This window comes from Sceloporus undulatus, chromosome 2 (assembly GCF_019175285.1).
Source record: "Sceloporus undulatus isolate JIND9_A2432 ecotype Alabama chromosome 2, SceUnd_v1.1, whole genome shotgun sequence".
In the NCBI taxonomy this organism is placed as follows: Eukaryota; Metazoa; Chordata; class Lepidosauria; order Squamata; family Phrynosomatidae; genus Sceloporus; species Sceloporus undulatus.
In genome coordinates, this window is record NC_056523.1 from 293155514 (window position 1) to 293173385 (window position 17872).

At 39.6% G+C, this 17872-nt stretch overlaps 1 protein-coding gene and 1 long non-coding RNA gene across 2 annotated transcripts in view; one reads left to right on the forward strand and one right to left on the reverse strand.

Annotated features, from left to right (window-relative positions):
• THBS4 (thrombospondin 4) overlaps nt 1-17872 on the forward strand; it is a 553455-nt gene that overhangs the window by 266508 nt on the left and 269075 nt on the right. The gene's annotated exons all lie outside the window — the stretch shown is intronic.
• The window catches only part of LOC121921696, a 42877-nt gene continuing 25656 nt past the window's right edge, over nt 652-17872 (reverse strand). The window contains exon 4 of the long non-coding RNA XR_006102011.1: nt 652-952. This is a non-coding gene — a long non-coding RNA (uncharacterized LOC121921696). The remainder of the gene's footprint in view (nt 953-17872) is intronic.

Sequence of the window (17872 nt, forward strand, 5' to 3'; positions counted from 1 at the left end):
ATGATTTAATTATCTTTTAATGACACTTGCCTCTTCTGCTGGCTTTTACTTTTTTCATTAGTAAGTCTGGGCACAATTTGTGGACCCTTGAATCTCAGTCCTTATTCAAGAATCTGCTGAAAAAAATCATTTACTTCTCTTATTGGTCAGGCCTTGTCAAATCTTCCCACTTGCTTCTGGCTTTTCACATCTGACCCAGATCCTGTCTTCTTCTCCAGTTCATCACAGATATCTTCAGTTACAACTCTGTCATTGACCTTTGCCTCTCCAGTTCTACTTAAAGCTGAACCAAAAATACCTTCCTGGTTTTGCAGCCCTATTCTCAGGGTGCCAACGGTATGCATATGTCATTTTGTTTTCTTGGGAGGCAGCAGAAATTAAAATTTAGAAGACTTGGAGTTTACCAGAAAAGCAAATAGAAACCTTGACTTATCCCTCAGTGAAAGTCATCCCCTTTGCCCCTCAAAAATTATGAGGGAGCTACAACAATCAGCAGCCATCAGCACCCATGATCTTCCCCCTTATATGCATTTATGGAGTGATGCTACATCCTGAACATGGGTACTTTCCAAAAAGGCTATTTGGGAGGAATGTCATATATTGTTATTGTTCTTGTTTATTTGTATAGTACCATAAGTTTACATGGCGCTTTACAATCAATTGAAAACATTAAATCCTGCTAGAGGCATACAATTGAAAGAATCATTGCAACAATAATAAGAGAACGATTTCTGTGCAAGAAGAAACAGTGCCTCATTCTTGGTAAGCCTTTAGCTTGTTTGGTGGGATAGGCTGATTTTCACCGCCTCTTCACAACAGTTCTTGAATTTTTAATTTTAACTTTTCCCTCTGGTTCCACATTTCTTCTCAGAAAAAAAGATCTCTGGGGAAATCTTGCCTCAGCACTACCAATCCAATCCAGTCCAGTCCAATCCACTCCAATCCTCACTTTCTAAAAATAAAATAAAATAAAATAAATAAAAATCAGTTGGATTCAGTGGGACTTACTGCAAAGGAAGTGGGTACAGTATATGACAGTATATCATTTCCCCTTTCCCCTTTTATGTTTTTTTTACTCATTGTTGAAAATGAGATGAAAGCATCTTGGGGCCAGGAGCTATTTCTAACAGGCTATGTTTTTGTTTGGCATATGCAAATGCCTTGTACAGTGTTACAGAAACAATATCAAATGCATCTACAACTTTCATTTGAACATTTTAACTAGCACGCCCAATTAATAAAACAGCATATTTTTCACATTTTATATTATTATTATTATTATTATTATTATTATTATTATTAGATTTTATAATAATTACATCTTTATTATTGAATAATGATGAGAACAGTAATACCTACAGATGGAAGGCACCATCTTAGAAAATATATCTTACCCTTACTGTCAGATGGCAATGCCGTTTCTAAAATGGTATGTATAAGATGGTGACATAAACATAATGACATTTTAATTTTTTTTTGCAAGATAGACATTTCCCTATACATGTAACCTTATTACCTGATTAGAAGTCTTCACTACTGCTTAATCAATGGGGAGCCACATTCACTAACTACTGCCTTACTTTGAGAACAGAAGAATGTTCTAGTACATTGTTTCATAGGCCAATTATGTGTATGTGCATGCACAAAGATACCACTCACTCTCATTTTGATGGTTAGAATCAGAATTAGGAAATGTTAGTCTTCTGGACTACTGTGGGTCATCTAAAGTGGGTCAACCTTTGGAACTTTTGGAAACTGTGGTCTAAAAAGTAATGTTTTCAAGCTCTGGTCAGGACAGAGGAGAATTACTGTATGTGTCACTTTTAGTTTAAGCCAGGGATGGGCAAGGTCTGGCTTGTGAGGACATACATCCCCAGGGGGCACTACTGTGGCCTCCCACTTGCAGAGCATGTATGTAGGCAGACATATGGTCCATTGGTCAGCATGTGCCCCAGACCTTTTGAAGGTGCCCTCCCCTGCCTTAGATATCAACCAAAGAGTTGGGAAAGCATTATTGCTCCCATCCCCATGACTCATAGGTTGGTTTTAAGATCTTTTGAGCAGAACAAGTGACGATCTATATTACTTTGGGTTTTCAAAGGAAACATCAGGATGAAGGCTGTTTTGCTGACCTTGCCCATTTTTAAATTCACCCATGCAGTGCCAGATGGCGAATCTCTTTCTACAGTATCTCATTGTTGTCCTATGAATCAGAAGCCTTCCATTCATGGAAACTCAACTCTTTTACTTGTGAGCAGAGAACCTCACAGCCTGTAAATCTCAGTTTTAGAGCTAGCTTTTGTCGGAACAGCAGCATTGGAACCTCATTTCCTCACTGAGGTTGTTACAGATACGTTTAATTCCACCTCCCACCCCCTGCTGTCACTTCAATTATGTACTTTTCCAATTATTATGGGTTTTAATAACACACACTTTCTATCCAGAAGGGGGAGATGTTGCCAAACAGCAGAATTCATATTTGGCGTTAAAAAAACTTGACCTTAGGAAGACACTGGCTTGAAGTATGGAAAGACACGCGAGTTTGTACAGTACATAAAAGGGTTTCGCCTCTGGGGAAAGGCACTGAACTTAAAAGCATAGACATAGATGTAATGTATAAACAGGATAGCTAAGCCACAGTAGGGGGTTATGGCCCTGCTCCAGAGTTAGTGTCACCAGAACCTGTAAAAGTTTCTCCTTTTTTGACTACGGCTTTCAGAATTCCCAGCCAATTTGGCCACTTGAGGATTCTGAGAGTTGTCATTCAAAGGACTCCTTGCTTTGAGTGTTACTGATTAATAATGCATTGATCACAACTGTGTGACAACCTTGGATAAGCAGATTGGGATGAACCTTTCTGTTATGACAGATGGAAAGAAGCAGTCCAGTCCAATTGGTGCAGTACTGATAGGGATTGGTCTGTCTATTGTGCACTGAAGTATAGATGTCTATGTGCATTTGATCTCTGCTGAGGAGATACCAGGTTGCCATGTACTTGGTTCCATGTACAGTATGAAAAATGATCAAGACAATTTTGAAATCTATCCCAGTTTTGCAAGTGGAAGTGTCCATGCATATAGCATGGCATGTGTGAAGGGAATGTGTGCATGGAAACTATTTATTTAACCAGATATTCCTTTCCAAATCTATAGTAGGGTGGGCAATATGTGGTCTTCTAGAGATTGGTGGACTACTGCTTCTACTGATTATGCTGGTTTGGGCTGATAGATGTTACAGACCAAAATAACAAGATAACAAGTTGTCTACTGCTTGTGTAGGGTAAACACTAGTGTCAGATTATTTCTTGTGCACTACTATTGTTTTAGTCTGTAATCTGCTACACCGATTTACCTGTTAGTAACCCTCATGGAATTCACTAGGACTTACTGAGTAGTACGTGCACTTTTATGCTACAGTCCTGTTCATATGCTTGTCTAACAGTTAGTCCTGTGGAACATATTTATATGCAGAAATGTGCAGGACTGCATTTTTAAGAGACTTAAACTGCAATTCTATTAATGCTTTGTAATAACTGGGAAAGATATGTTGGCTAGGATTCTGGGAGCTGCAATTCCAAAAGTAACTTTCCCAAGTTCTGATGTTTATCCAGACATAAGTCTGATTAAGATTGCACTTTTTATTTGTCATATTGCAATGTGAAGACATTAATGTGCTAGAGATGTGGTGCATCTACACTGTAGAAATAATGGAGGTTATTGCATGGAGAAAAACTCCCAATATAGATGTGGGATTGAAAACTCAAAACTGGGTGTTATTGCTGGGCAAGTGCAACTCAGATACAGCCGGGCCACCAGCCATGCTTATCCTGTGGCTTTTAAAAAACCGGAGCTTGACATTTTTGAAATTCTGCTGGATAAGTGCAGCTGGGGTCCAGATTGCATACAGGTTGTATTGCCCAGTTGCCGACATGTGCAATAACACAGGTTTTGAGTTTTCAATCCTGGATCTATATCAGGAGTATTTCTCCATGTGCTAATCTCCAGTGCAGTTTGCTACCATGTTAACCGCCATGGCTCCATCCTACAGAATTGTGGGGTTTGTAGTTTGTGAGGTATTGGCAGCAGGGAAGGTTAAGGACCTTGTAAAACTACATATCTCAGGATTCTTTCAGATGGAGCTACAACACTGAAAGTGGTTCAAACTGCATTATTTCAACAGTGCAGAGCACTTCCAGTCTGTGGGACCCACTTAACTTTTTTTTTTGGGGGGGGGTAGACTTCAATCTGTCCTCATCCAGTAGAAGTAAGCCCCATGAACCTCAGTCAGATTTATGGCAGAGCAGGCCTGTGTAGGATTGCATTGCTAAATGGATTGATGGAATTAATAATAAAAGGAAAGGAAAAAAATAAGACAACTGAGAAAAGTCTGTGCAATGAGAGAGAACATAGCTGCTTAAAAATGGATAAAGGAAACGAAAGACCAAGTACACTCATTCCTCCACATCTGTGACTTTGACTTTTTGGGATTTGATTATTCACAGATTTTATTAATATGTTGTCTTCAGGAATATCTAGGTCATCCAGCACAACTCTATGGTCAACTTTAACCAAAGGTCACACTGAAGTATCTAGAGATTCCTAGACAGAACACTCCACTAGGAATTTGTAGCTCCTCCAGCGCAATTCTATGGTCAATGTCTGGCAGATGTTGACTACCAAGTTGCACTGGAGGACCTAGAGATTCCTAGGGAAGTGTTCTCTCAGTGTTTTTGTTATTTGCATTTTTTCCATATTCACGGGGGTCCTGTGCTCCTAACCCCAGCAAATGTTGAGGGATGAGTGTAGATATATGCAATACATATTTTAAAAGGAAGAAAAACAAGAAATAATGATCCTCCCAAGCAGGACATTAAAAAATATAACAACAACAATAAAAACTGGTATGTAGAGAGATCTTTTATCATCTTTGAGACTGTCTACTGTGCTACAAAATCTCTCTGCATACTGATTTTACAGACTAACACAGCTGTATCTTGGCATAAATTTTTCTAATATTTTTCAAACAGTTGAGGAAAAGAGTGTTGAATGGATATGGAAATTGTCTATGAAAGTATTCAATTTGTATTTTGTTTCTTTAAACTATAATTTACCTTTATGTTTTTTTGTTCACCAAGTAATAGCAACCGGAAGAAGTGCTGAAGAGAAGACAGCTGAGTAACCGAATTACTGAGCATGTGGAGGGTGGGTGTATATCTGTCTGCCTCCCCCTGCCAAGCATGTATTAGCCTGAGAAGCTATAACATATGCTAAGGCTTTGCTTTGTATTTTTGGTTCCTCATTCTGCTGCTTGCTGCCACAGCTTCCACGTGAGGTTTTCAAATACATAAATACAAAAGTGGAGTGAGCTATTGGAAGAGAAGCATGCAGACGGCTGCATTCCATGGCCCTGGGTTCAGCTCTTTAATACCACCATGGAGTAACAAGATCTCCACAAGAAGTAGAGAATTCCAGGACTGGCATATGCTGTTAAGGGGGAGGGAGGTTTGGGGGTGGAAAAATAGCATGCCAAAACTAAAATAAAACAATACCTTCTTCTCCAACCTTGGAGAAGAGGGCAGATTTATTAATTTATGTATACTTGAAATTAATGGACAAGGAAACTTACAAAGAAATATTCATTTGTTTTAAAAATCTCTTGCCTGAATTTTTTGGGATTATGAGTTGGAGGCTACCCAGCAGCCAGAACCATATTAATTATAAGGTTACAGGAGGCTGAAGAGGTTAGAAATAGAGGAAAGGGAGACTTGTGGCCATCAGAACAACATCAGGTTGTATGGGGCATTTACGATATCATAGGCTGCTCTGTACATCTCTCTGTATGCTGTTGTGGTTGTGTTCCTGTGTTCCTTCACATCGCCTGTCGACTTATGGCAACCCCATGAATTTCATAAGGTTTTTTAAGGCAAGGAATATTTAGAGGTGGTCTTTGAAATATAGCCCATACAACTTGGTATTCATTGATGATCTCCCATCCATGTACTAACCAGAGCTGACCTGTTTCACTTCCAAAGTCAGAAGAAATCTGGTGTCTTTAGGATATTTATCACCTGGTGAATGCTACAACACCCCCCCCCCCCCCTTTTGAAGGTCTTTGTTATATGCCTTCAAGTCATTTCCTATTTATGTTGACCTGGCCTAAGGTGAACCTATCACTAGGTTTTCTTGGCAAGATTTGTAAAGATGGGTTTGCTTTTTCTCCGAGGCTGAGAGACCATGACTTGCTTAGTCCATGACCGTGCAGGGATTTGAACCCTGGTTTCCAGAGTCACAGTCCAATGCACAGACTACTATAACATGCTGGCTCTTCTTTCAGGTCTACCCTTGTACAAAGGGCAGGACTATGCCCACAGTCTCTAGTGTGTTTTCTATGCAGAATACTTTGTGTGTGCATTGTCTTCTGTGCTTTGCAGTGTGAAAGACCTTAGAAAAGTCACTTTTTGGAATACACTTCTCAGAGTCCCTAAGTATGTAGGGTCACTGGCCTTGCTGGCTGAGGAATTCTGGAAACCACAGTCCAAAAAAGTGATTTTTCCAAAGACTGGACTGTGTGTTGAGGATTTCTTCTTTCACATTAATTTATCTTAAGTATTTTTATGTTTGGGTGTGTGAGAGAATTCAAACAGAGAGTGTGGAGTGCCTTTACTATAGAAAGGATATGTCTTTGAAAGTGCTTGTGGGGTGGGCTTTTAAATGCTTCACTTGGTCAAAACAGACAAGAATTCATTTGCATCAGTTGTACAGCTCTTCCTACTACTAAACTGCATCTGAGATGGAATTCTTCTGCAGAAGACAAGAACTGAATCTGCCAAAGTAAATGCACAGCTGCCCACTCATATGCATTCATATAGGAGCCATCACACTAGTGGCTAGACATGTCAGTTTATGGGTTCCACCCCCCTTTACCTGGCCAAAAATAGCCTCAAAAGAAAGATCTGCAAGTATTTTGTTCTTGTTTTTTAATTCTCAGAAATACCACTGTTTCACAGCCCATAAACGTCAGAAGCGTTTCTGTTTGCTGCATAATAAAAACAAGACAGTACATGGCCAGCAAGACAGTTCCCCAGATAATTGCCTTAAAAGTGCTTAATATTCCTTTGAAACTGTTAGCTTTTTTAAAAAAAAAATGCTAGTGCTCAGGACATTTATCATAACTGCACAAAATTATCTCTCTATGCCATGACATCGAACACAGAGAACATCTTACTTTGATGTGGACTCTCTTGTTTATTATAGCTAAAGGCTTGTTTTAAAAAATCATTTTCAAAGTTACGCAAACAGCACAGTAATGCTGATTTTATATTCACCAGACATACTTTTGAGTGATCACTTGCTTTTTAAAGATCTCACAGCTAACAGGGTAATTACAGTAGAGCGGGACTGAGCAATTGATGGACCTCCAGATGTTGGAAGACAGCCTCTGTCATCCCTCACCATTGGCTACTATGCTGGTTAGGACTGCTGGAAGTTAAAGTCCAACAACATCTGGAGACTCTGTGTCAGGGGTTGGTTGTCTGCATAGGCCAAATGCCCCCCCCCCCCCCGGGCCTACTGTCATCTAGTTTAGATGTCGCATGCCAAAACCTCCATGGTGGGATCGGGTCCAATCCTACCAGTACAGATGCACAGCCAGAGGATCCAGTTGACCCAGGGTAAAGAGCCTGTACCCTGGGGTAAAATAGTGCTGGTTTTGCACTGAGTTGCCAAGAAACTTCGTGTGGCAAAACTGGCTTTTCTGACAGCCCCCCGTGCTCCTTACCTTTCTGGTGTGTGAATTATCTGGGAAGTCCCCCAGTCACCCCATCGGATGTAGAAATGGGGCACCTTCAGCCAGTTGGCCTTGTTTTCATGTCAGATGGGGCGACTGGGGGGCTTCTTAGATGGTTCGCTGACAAGGGAAGGAGCAGCCCCGGGCCCTGGGTCAGTGCAGGGATGGGTGTGTGAATACCCATCTGTTCCCACACTGATGTAGGGACTAACCCAGGTGAGCACCAGGGGCAAGATAACATGGGCTCAGCCTGTGCTATCCTGCCCATCTGTTCAGCCTATGCACCTGGTGTGTGTTGGTGGTATATGTACCCCCCTCCAACTTTGGTCATCTTGGTTTTGAGGGAGAGTTCAGTCTTAATGTGTTCTAAGACCTATTTGTTTATCTTTTTGGCTGTCCACAGTATCTTCAGCACTCTTCTCCATCACCACATTTCAAAGGCGTGCCCACACACACACACTAAAATTTTAAACAATGGGTTCATTTGTTATGCATCACCTTGGAGGGAATACCAATACTATTTAACATATATATGAAGCCGCTGAGAAAGATCATTCGGAGATATGGGGCGGGGTGTTATCAGTACGCTGATGACACCCAGATATATCTCTCCATGCCTCAGATTACAGCATTGACTAAAGATGGCATCTCTCCTCTGAATGAATGTCTGGATGAGGAAAAACAGACTGAAATTGAATACAGACAAGATGGAGGTATTCCAGGTATAGAGAGATGTCAACTGGTCCTGGATGGGGTCACACTTTACCTAAAGGATTGTGTTCGCAGCTTGGGAGTGTTCTCTTCAGATGTTAACCCAGCTAGATGTGATGGCCAGGAGTGCTTGTTATCAGTTTCAGCTGATATGCCAGCTGTGCCCTTTCTTGGAGCCAGGGGACCTGGAAACTGTGGTACGTGTACTGGTAACCTCATGACATGACTTCTGTAATGCACTCTACATGGGGCTACCCTTGTGTCTCATCCGGAAACATCAATTAGTTCAAAACATGGCGGCCAGATCAGTCGCTGGGAGACCTAGAGGTGACCATATAACACTGATTTTAAAATGTCTTCAATGGCTACCCATTAGTTTCCGTCGGGTACAGTACAAGGTGTTGGTGATGACCTTTAAAGCCCTTCATGGCCTGGGTCCAGCCTACTGGTGGGATTGCTTCCTTCCATATAATCTGCCATGCACACTTAGGTCCTCTGGGAAAAAATTACTGCAGCCAACAAATACTAGGTTGGCTGTGGTTACCCAGAGGGCCATTTTATCTGCTGCTCCCAAATTATGGAATGGCCTGTCGGAGGAGATCCGACATATTATCAAACTTGATGGCTTTAAAAAGGCTGTCAAGACAGATCTTTTCTGATAGGCCTTCCCTGAATAACTGACTCAGTTGCCCCACTGATATGGACCATCCTAGTGACTACCCCAAGATGTCCTGTTTCCTGTCTCTGATTGTTTTAGTGATTTTAATTGTAATTTATTATTGTCATGTTGGAATTATTATGCTGATTTGTTTTAAGGAGGGAGGGGATAGTGGGATTTATTTTATTGTATTGTAAAGATTTTATTGCTGTAAGCCACCTCGATCTTATTGGAGAGGTGGGATAGAAATAAATTATTATTATTATTATTATTATTATTATTATTATTATTATTTTCCTGAGTGTGGGACCAAAACCCTTTCAGGATGGAAAATGTGTGTGAGTGCAGTGTTAGCAACAGAATAATTAAAAACCCAGTATAAAGGTATGGGGCTTCTATTGGTTCCCACTCATGTGGGAACCCATGAGTTTAGTGGTTTAAGGGTGACTGAGGAGCATACTGTATTCTTCAGTCACCCTCACCTGGGGCAGCAGGGAGGGCAGCTGTGTTAGTTTGTTGCAGCAAAAGGAGTAAAAAAATGTTTTTGTAGAGGTAGTTTTGTGGACTGAAGCCCATTGCATCTGATGATGTAGAGTTCAGTCTATGAAATCTTTTGCCAGATAAAATGTTTTAGTCTTGAAGGCATTGAAAAATAAACTTGTTGTTTTTCGTTCAATGTTTGATTGCGAGTGAAGGCAATGATTCAGAAATGCTCTGAAAACAATACAAGTCATGAAGTAATTGTACATGGTCGTGTTTGCTAAGTTAGGGGGAAAAACAATGACTCTTCTCATGACCAGAACAGAAGCACAGTTGCCAGGTATAGGCTATGTTTAGCTTCTGTTCTCTCCACATGGCTGGCTTTTCTTGTGCCTCAAACTGCCACATGCAGAAACCACCTGTTGTGTCACCCTTCCAAGTTGAATAACTTCCTGTGTGGAAGCAACTGCTCAGTAGTCATCCTGATGTTGCTGATTCCTGTTGTGTGTGTTTACTCAAATGTAAACACTATGACTTGTTCCTATGTCATTATTATAATCCACTTCTTATATAGCTCTAAACCAGGACTGGGCAGTACTGTCCCTACAGATGTTCTGAGCTACAGCTGGTCATTTTTAACCAACACAGCCAGTTGTGAGGTATTATTGGATTTGCAGTCCAAAAGCATCTGGAGGGACACAGTTTCTCACCCCCACTCTAAACCATAGTTTAAACATTAGGTGAATAATGTTAGTGAATAACCTTGTGAGCTCACATGCTTTGCCCTTTCCTTATGGTATGCCTCTGAGACATTCAGAAGCTTTTTCATACATTTTTGATTCCTCTTGATCTGGGCAAACTTCTACCTAGACCTTAATCAGTTAGAAACAAGCTAAACAAGCCACACTTTATGAAGCTGGCTTATTTTGACTAATCATTCCCTACAGTTCATTATATGAAAGCTAGTGTGGTGTAGTGGTTTGAGTGTTGCACTATGACTCTGGAAACCAGAGTCTGATTTCCTGCTTGGCCATGGAAACCCATTGGGCCAGTCACATACTCTCAGTTTCAGCAAATTCAATGATAGCTTCACCTTAGGGTCACCATAAGGTGGAAATAACTTGAAGGCACACTACAAGAATAACTGTCCACGATATAGTCTAAAATACAAGTGGAAGATTCCATAATTCTCACTGCTATAGCAGAGGTAAAGAGAGGTATGAGGAATTAATGAATGTGAAGTTTGCATAGGCTCCTTTGTTTAATGCTAAATAATAGTGTACCATGAGAGGAAACACCATGTCATGGGCCTAATCTAGCTTCAGAGAATGTAAATCAACCTCTAGGAGAACCCACCGCTCCCCAAACCCCTATAGCAAGTGTGGACAACTGCCAAGGCTTGAAAGGGCATGTTATTTCCCCCTACTCTGCAGAAGTCTGGAGATCCATATCCCCTTTTGTTATTTTATGCCCCCAACCTCTCAAATTTTTGTTGCCCCATAATCCCTCTTTCAAGACCAATACATTGCATTTTTCATATCAGGAAGTGATAGATTTCTTGCTCCAGTCACTCCCCTTTTAAAAATGACACCTGGACAGGCTAAAAGAAAGCCTCAGTGGAGCTAAAAAAGTGCCCCCACTGAAAACTTGGGGAAACGATCAATAATACCTTCACCCATGGCTTTGGAGCATTGCATTTGAAGACAAAGAATCTTGCCTTCATTTTGGGGGAAATAGTAGAGGCATGGGAATTAGCATGCAACTGCAAAAATGGCAGTGGGAACCACTCTTTGTCCCCCTTCTCCTGACATCTACTAGAGAATAACAGTGGGAATTCCTATGCACTGTTCCTTCTCTCAATCAAGAGAGAGATTGGTGGACAAACCTGAGTGGTGGACAAGCTTGCCCAGCAAGCAATAACAGGCACAACAATGGCTAATTCTTGAGGCCATGCCTACTGGCATCTTCCAGCCCAGAAAGGGTTACGGTTGGGGGATCCTGCCTGCCATGCTGATCAAGTTCCTGTCCCCACTTCTCAGCATACCCATAATAGCAAGATTTATATTAGATTAGAGAGAAATCTGTAAGGTGTTCTTGAGGAGATAAGGTTCTCTCCTTTGCTTGCCCACCCCCCATGTGTTGTTTATGTGAAATGGTGCCTATGCTAGCATTTCAAAATATATCACTTTAGAGGAAATGGTGCTTGCTTTGGTCCCCTTACATGAAAATGTGGTGGTTGAAATGATGGCGTGGGACTTTGCTTTCTTTGAAATGCATGTGTGAATCATGCCCAAAACCCTTAAAAGCCCATAATAATGCAGCCTGATGTGACATCAAAATAACCTTAGTCTTTTTATGTGTATTTTGTTTGTCACATTGTAGGCATAAAAGAAAATAGGCACAGTGATTGGAGAGATATGGCTAAAGTGTAAGTGGCTGTGCTATAGAGATAAGGTAGATTTCCAATGCATATTCAGATAGTATAGTCTCCTTTATTGCAGTGCTTAAGGGTTTTTTGAAAGGTTTAGATAGTGAGAAATTTATATAAAGAGGAATTTTTAATTAGGGTTACACTGATGTGAGACCTATATAGAAGAGATGGGGTGTGAATTGTTATAATTAGAAATTTCAGATTGCAAAGATTTGCCAAACCAAGGAATAGGATTCAGTTTCATGCTTTTAATATTGGAATGGATGGGTATAAAATATTTACTATGACAACAGCTTCTCAAGACCCAGTGGATCTTACATTGCTCCCAGGGTAGTTGCAAGTCACGTGGACCAGCAGCCAATGGAACTGTTGCAACAAGGGAGTTGTGTGCTTCCTGTAGCCAGCTCCAGTTAACATCCTGGCTGCAACTGTTTGGGTGAACTAAAATTTCTGAGCATTTTGCAAAGGCAGTCCCACAAAAAATGCATTGTATTAATCCAAATGGGATGTAACCAAGGCAAGTACTACTATGGCCAAGATCTGACTTCTTCAGGAAGAGGCACACTTGGCACACTAGCTTTAACTGTGCAAATGCACTCCTGGTCACTGCCAAAACCTGGGCCTTCAGGCTCAGTGCTGAATCCAGAAGGTTCAGCAGATTTTTTAAACTTCACCTCCCTGAGGTTCCAGCCAGCTAAGCAATGCTGAGGAATTCTGAGAGTTCCAGTTATGGTTGCTAGTTCAGGATTGTCTCAGGCCCTGAGGTTTCCAAGACAAAAACTGAGACCTAGGGACAACTCCTGGTGATGGAGGTCTTGGGAAGGCTTCATTAGCAGTTAATGTCAATTTCCAAGGACTCTCCCATAAATAAAAATGTTGTCACTACTGAAGGGCACCAACACATATGCTTGAATTTTTTGATAATGGATTTTGGAATCACTTGGTGTTTATACTATCCAGAGCTTCATTGTGTTAAGAAACTAAACCTTCAGGGCAAAGGATAGGTTATGTGATCTGAAAAAACAAGGCACATCAGGTCATATTCATTTACTGTAAATACAGTGGGAAGGAGAAAGTTGTTGGAAAGGCATTTTTATAAATCTCACTAATAGCCAATCTATTTCTTATAAGAACCCAACCCATTAAAACATTTGAGCAATATTCCAGTCTTTTCTTGGCTATGCTGCTGAGTTGGGCTTTTATTTTCAAGGCACTTCTTGTCTACTTCCACAATCCAGGATGGCAAAACTATGTCTTGAATCATGCGGATTAATTTTTAAAGCAGTGATTTAAGATCTTTCTTTTGGGATTATTACATCTAAATCCTGCTATTTCTCAGCCTTCTAAATAAAATCACATTCATAAAGAGTATTTCATATTTTTACAAAAGAAGAGAAAAAGGAAGGTAAGCCTGGTTGTTTGCACTCGAATTAAAAGAATGTACTGGAAAATTTCCTCTACACATTTATTTCACTTGTCCTGAATATTTCACACTACATCTCATTAGCTGCCCACCCCATAAAGACTCTCATTAGCTGCCCACCTGACAGAGAAGACTGCTGTTTACAAAATGTGCAGCTCTGAAAGCTGCAGCTATGGACTAAGGACCTTATCACAGAGGAATCCTACTAAGAAACGGGATTTAAAGTAGATTTAAGGTAGAAAAAGCCCGCAAATACGGGAGGTTTATCACATGACATTTCTGCAAACCTGAAATAACACGACAATAAAGCGAACATAAAGATTAGAAAAATGAAATCTTTTTACTTTAAGAACTTCCTGAAAGTAAAAAGGTGTCATTTTTCTGTCCTTTACGTTAGTTTTATTTTATCTACTTTAAATCTAATTAATTCCCGTTTTTGAGCTAGTGTGAGAAGGTCCTAGGTTTGAGAGTTCGATTTTCTCCCACAGTTGTTTTGATGGTGAAATTCAATCTCCATTATTAGCCCGGGAAGTGTGCTGCTATGGGCACATACACTTCTTCATTCTTTCATAATATTTGTATTTTTCTTTGTTTGCTTTCAGGTCACTTCCAGCTCATGGGAACCCTAAGGTAAATCTGTCATACATGATGTTTTTTGGCAAGATTTCTTAAGAGGAATTTGTCGCTGCCTTCCTCCAAGGCTGAGAGAGCGAGATTCGCCCAAGGCCATCCAGAAGCATACTAAGAAGAGCTAGCGCTATTTGGCCAGTGCAGATGGCAAAAAAATTTATTTTGTGAATCAAGATCTTGGACCAAGACCTTTGTCTCTGATAAACTTTGCATGCATTAAAATTAGCCTTGATGATAAACCATACAGTGGAATACAGTGAGTTCATATTAATTTCTGGATCACCTCTATGCTTGTGTTGATTATGGTTTTTATGGTCTTAGTTTTCATTTAAATAAACAGTAACACTGATGGAAAAACATATGTTTAGGGTTAGCCATGTTGGCAATGAAGCAAAATATAACAAAAACCAAAATCCACAAGCAGTGATTCATTTATTGGACCAACTCCAAAGCATAAGATACATTATGTAAGCTCTTGAAATTTCATTGGCTTCTTCATCAGGCAAGGATGTTAAAAATCATACAGGAGACAAATGGTGATGATGTTAGAGTCACAAACCTTCATGAATATATTTCAATCCATCATTGTTACTGTTTACTTTTATGGAAACTAAGACCATAAAAACTATAATCAGCACAAATGTAGAGTGGATCCAGAAATAAATATAAACTTGCTGTATTCCACTGTGCGGCCTGTCATAACACTGATGGGATATCTTTCTAATTTCCAGTTAATAGAGTTTCAGATAGAAATGTTTTTTTCAATGATAATGTTGCCAATTTCAATTATAGATGGCAGTTTTGTTCTGTGTTTTAAGTGCTTCTCTGTTGGCTGAAATGACTTATAAGGTGCAGTGCCATAACACCTGGCAAGGGATATTTATATATTAACAAAAATGACAATGAAACACAACAAACCCTCTAACAGTGATGAGTAGTGTTGATCTTTCACCTTCTCTCCAGTTTCCTTTCTCTATAGCCTGAGGAAAATCTCTCACAATCAGTTGTAAAATATGGCACATGCTGGTATTTAGCATGCATGAGAAAAGTGTAATATTTTGTCTTTTCCCCCATACAAGACATATAAACACTGGAGTTCTTTTGGAGCTTTTTTTAAAAAGGAAAAAGAACATTTTAAAAAGGCATGTATTTAGAAAAAGGGAAAGATGCATGGAAACATAGGCCAGTCTATATATGCAGTTTATATATACAATTCTTCTGGAGGAGGTCAATGTGTTGGGAGACTATAGTATTTGTTTCTGTAGTTCTCAGTTTATTTGTTTGTTTAAAAATATCCAAATAATATTTTTGTCATCCCAGCTTTGCTGTGCTATTATTGTGTGTGTTCAAGTAATTTCTGACTTATACTGTAACAACACTAAGGAGACACTATCATAGGGTTTTCTATGCAAGATTTGTTCAGATGGGGTTTGCCATTGACTTCCCCTGAGGCTTGCCCCAAAGCACCCGGGGTTTCCATGGCCAAGCAGTGATTCAGACCCAGGGACTTTATCACTAGGGGAAAATCAGGAGTTTAAACAGCAATTTTCCTGTGAAAATCATGCAACTCCAGTTAACATTTTCATACACGTAGTGATGAAAGAGCCATTATCCCAGGAATAAGCAGGCAATAAACAGGCAATAAACAGCAATAAATTATTCACGGAATTTCCCCGTGAATGATTTGTTGCTGTTTATTGCCTGTTTATTCCTGAGATAATGGCACTTTAATTGTGACGTCGTGTGAAAATGTTAATCGCAATTGTGCGATTTTCATGGGAAAATCACTGTTTAAACTCTCGATTTTCCCCGTCCCTGGTCCCTGATAAAGTCCCTGGTCTCCAGAGTCCTAGTCCAACACTAAAAACACTACACTACTCTGGCTTTCCATATTGTCCCATCTTACTTTTTGGCAGTTCTCAGCACCAGCTGCAACATTTTATTCCCACCCTCAAGAGGGTTTCTTTTTAATTCCAAGGAATATCAGAACAAAAAAGTATCCATTACTTCTTATTTTAAAAATATATTTATTTAAGTTATATTTGGTCGGTGTAATGACTCTTTTGCATCATAACGCTATAACTTGGATATGGATTGATTCATCTCTTTCTGGTGTGCATTTTTCTGCAGGCAAGCACACATTTAGCATGCAGATACACAAAATTTCCCAATTGTGGTTAAAACTTGGTCAAATATGGACTCTTGGCCAAAAAGGTTTATGTCATATAAGATTGTCATAGCAGAACTATTCCAGGCCTTTAGAAAGAGACCCTGACAAACTTTTCAAAGCAAGACTCTTGTCCTGAGATTTCTCCCTCTCCCTGAAGACCAGTGAACAGGGGCTAGGCCCTGAGATGTGGGAACCTGAATGCGACAATAGATAGCCTTTCATGTGCCACAATGTTTTCTGCGCATTTGTATCCATATGTGAGCTATGTTATTAAACTATGGTTACCTAAGAAACAGCTTAGCAAATTAGTATCCAAGCAAATCTTGTAAACAAATACCATTTCTGCCTTTTTACATCACCCTTTCCAACTGTGATCTTAAATATGGCCCTGACTTCAAGGGACGTTAATCAGGGTGGCAACATAAATTACTACAACATAAATGCATTGGTATGAGCAAGAGATGAGTAAGGTAGGAAATAGGTGATATTTATGGTTAGAGCTGTTCTGGAGTGTCTCCAGGAAGGGATTCCTAATGGGTAACGCTGTGGAAGAAAGAAAAAAGAAATTGCATGACAGATTTTTTTCCCCTTTTAGACTTGGAATCTTTGATTGTGTGCCAAAATTGACCTCTTTGTTTCAGTTAGTGCTTCTCAGAATTTAGTCCTCCAGATGTTTTGGAATTCAGCTCCTAGAAGACCACTGTCAATGATGGCAGACTCCTCTGGGAGCGGAGGTCCAAAAACGTCTGGAGGATTAAAATTTGAGAACCACTGGCTTTATGGATGTGACATGGAATGATCTGATACTTCACAAATGTTAATTCAAAAATGGAAAGATGGGCTAGTAAGAAATTTCAGAAATACCCGCATTTGTATGCTCAGGGAGGAAATGTATACATGCGTGTTTATGTCTATGTATACATAGGCCTGAATACTATTGGTAATTCTAATTAAACTAAACCTGTTGAATCAACTATGAAATAGCAAATTATCACTTATGTAAATTACCACTGTTTTAATGGGTCTACTCTAGTTGGGCTTTCATTAGGATTCAGGTCATATTATGTACAAGTATGTGCATATATATAAATATAAACACAGAGAGATATCTATGTTTGCACATGCACACAGAGATAAATATGCATACTATATGCATACATATCGTGTAAACTTTACATTATAGTGTTAATTTTATGAGATAACTGCTTGCACCATTCTTTCCCACCAGAGTATGCCTAACATGTAGTGTTTTTTTTTAAATAAAAGACTTTCTATTTAATATTCCAGTAGAGAAATTGCCAACGTGTACAAATTAAAAACAGATCAATATGCCATAAAAGATGGTCATTAGGAAGATGAGACCTCCCTAACTTGTAGGCCATTATTTTATGGTACTTTTGATTAATGATTTCATTTTAGCTGTTTCAGTGTTCTGTAGTCTTCATTTGTTAGTAATAATTATGGGACATCATGCCTTGCCTGAATCTTAGTAATTCTGACCAACAAATATGAATTAAAATCAATAGAAATGTCATTAGCATCCCACTTCCATGAAAGATAATCCAACCATTTCTCATGCATTCA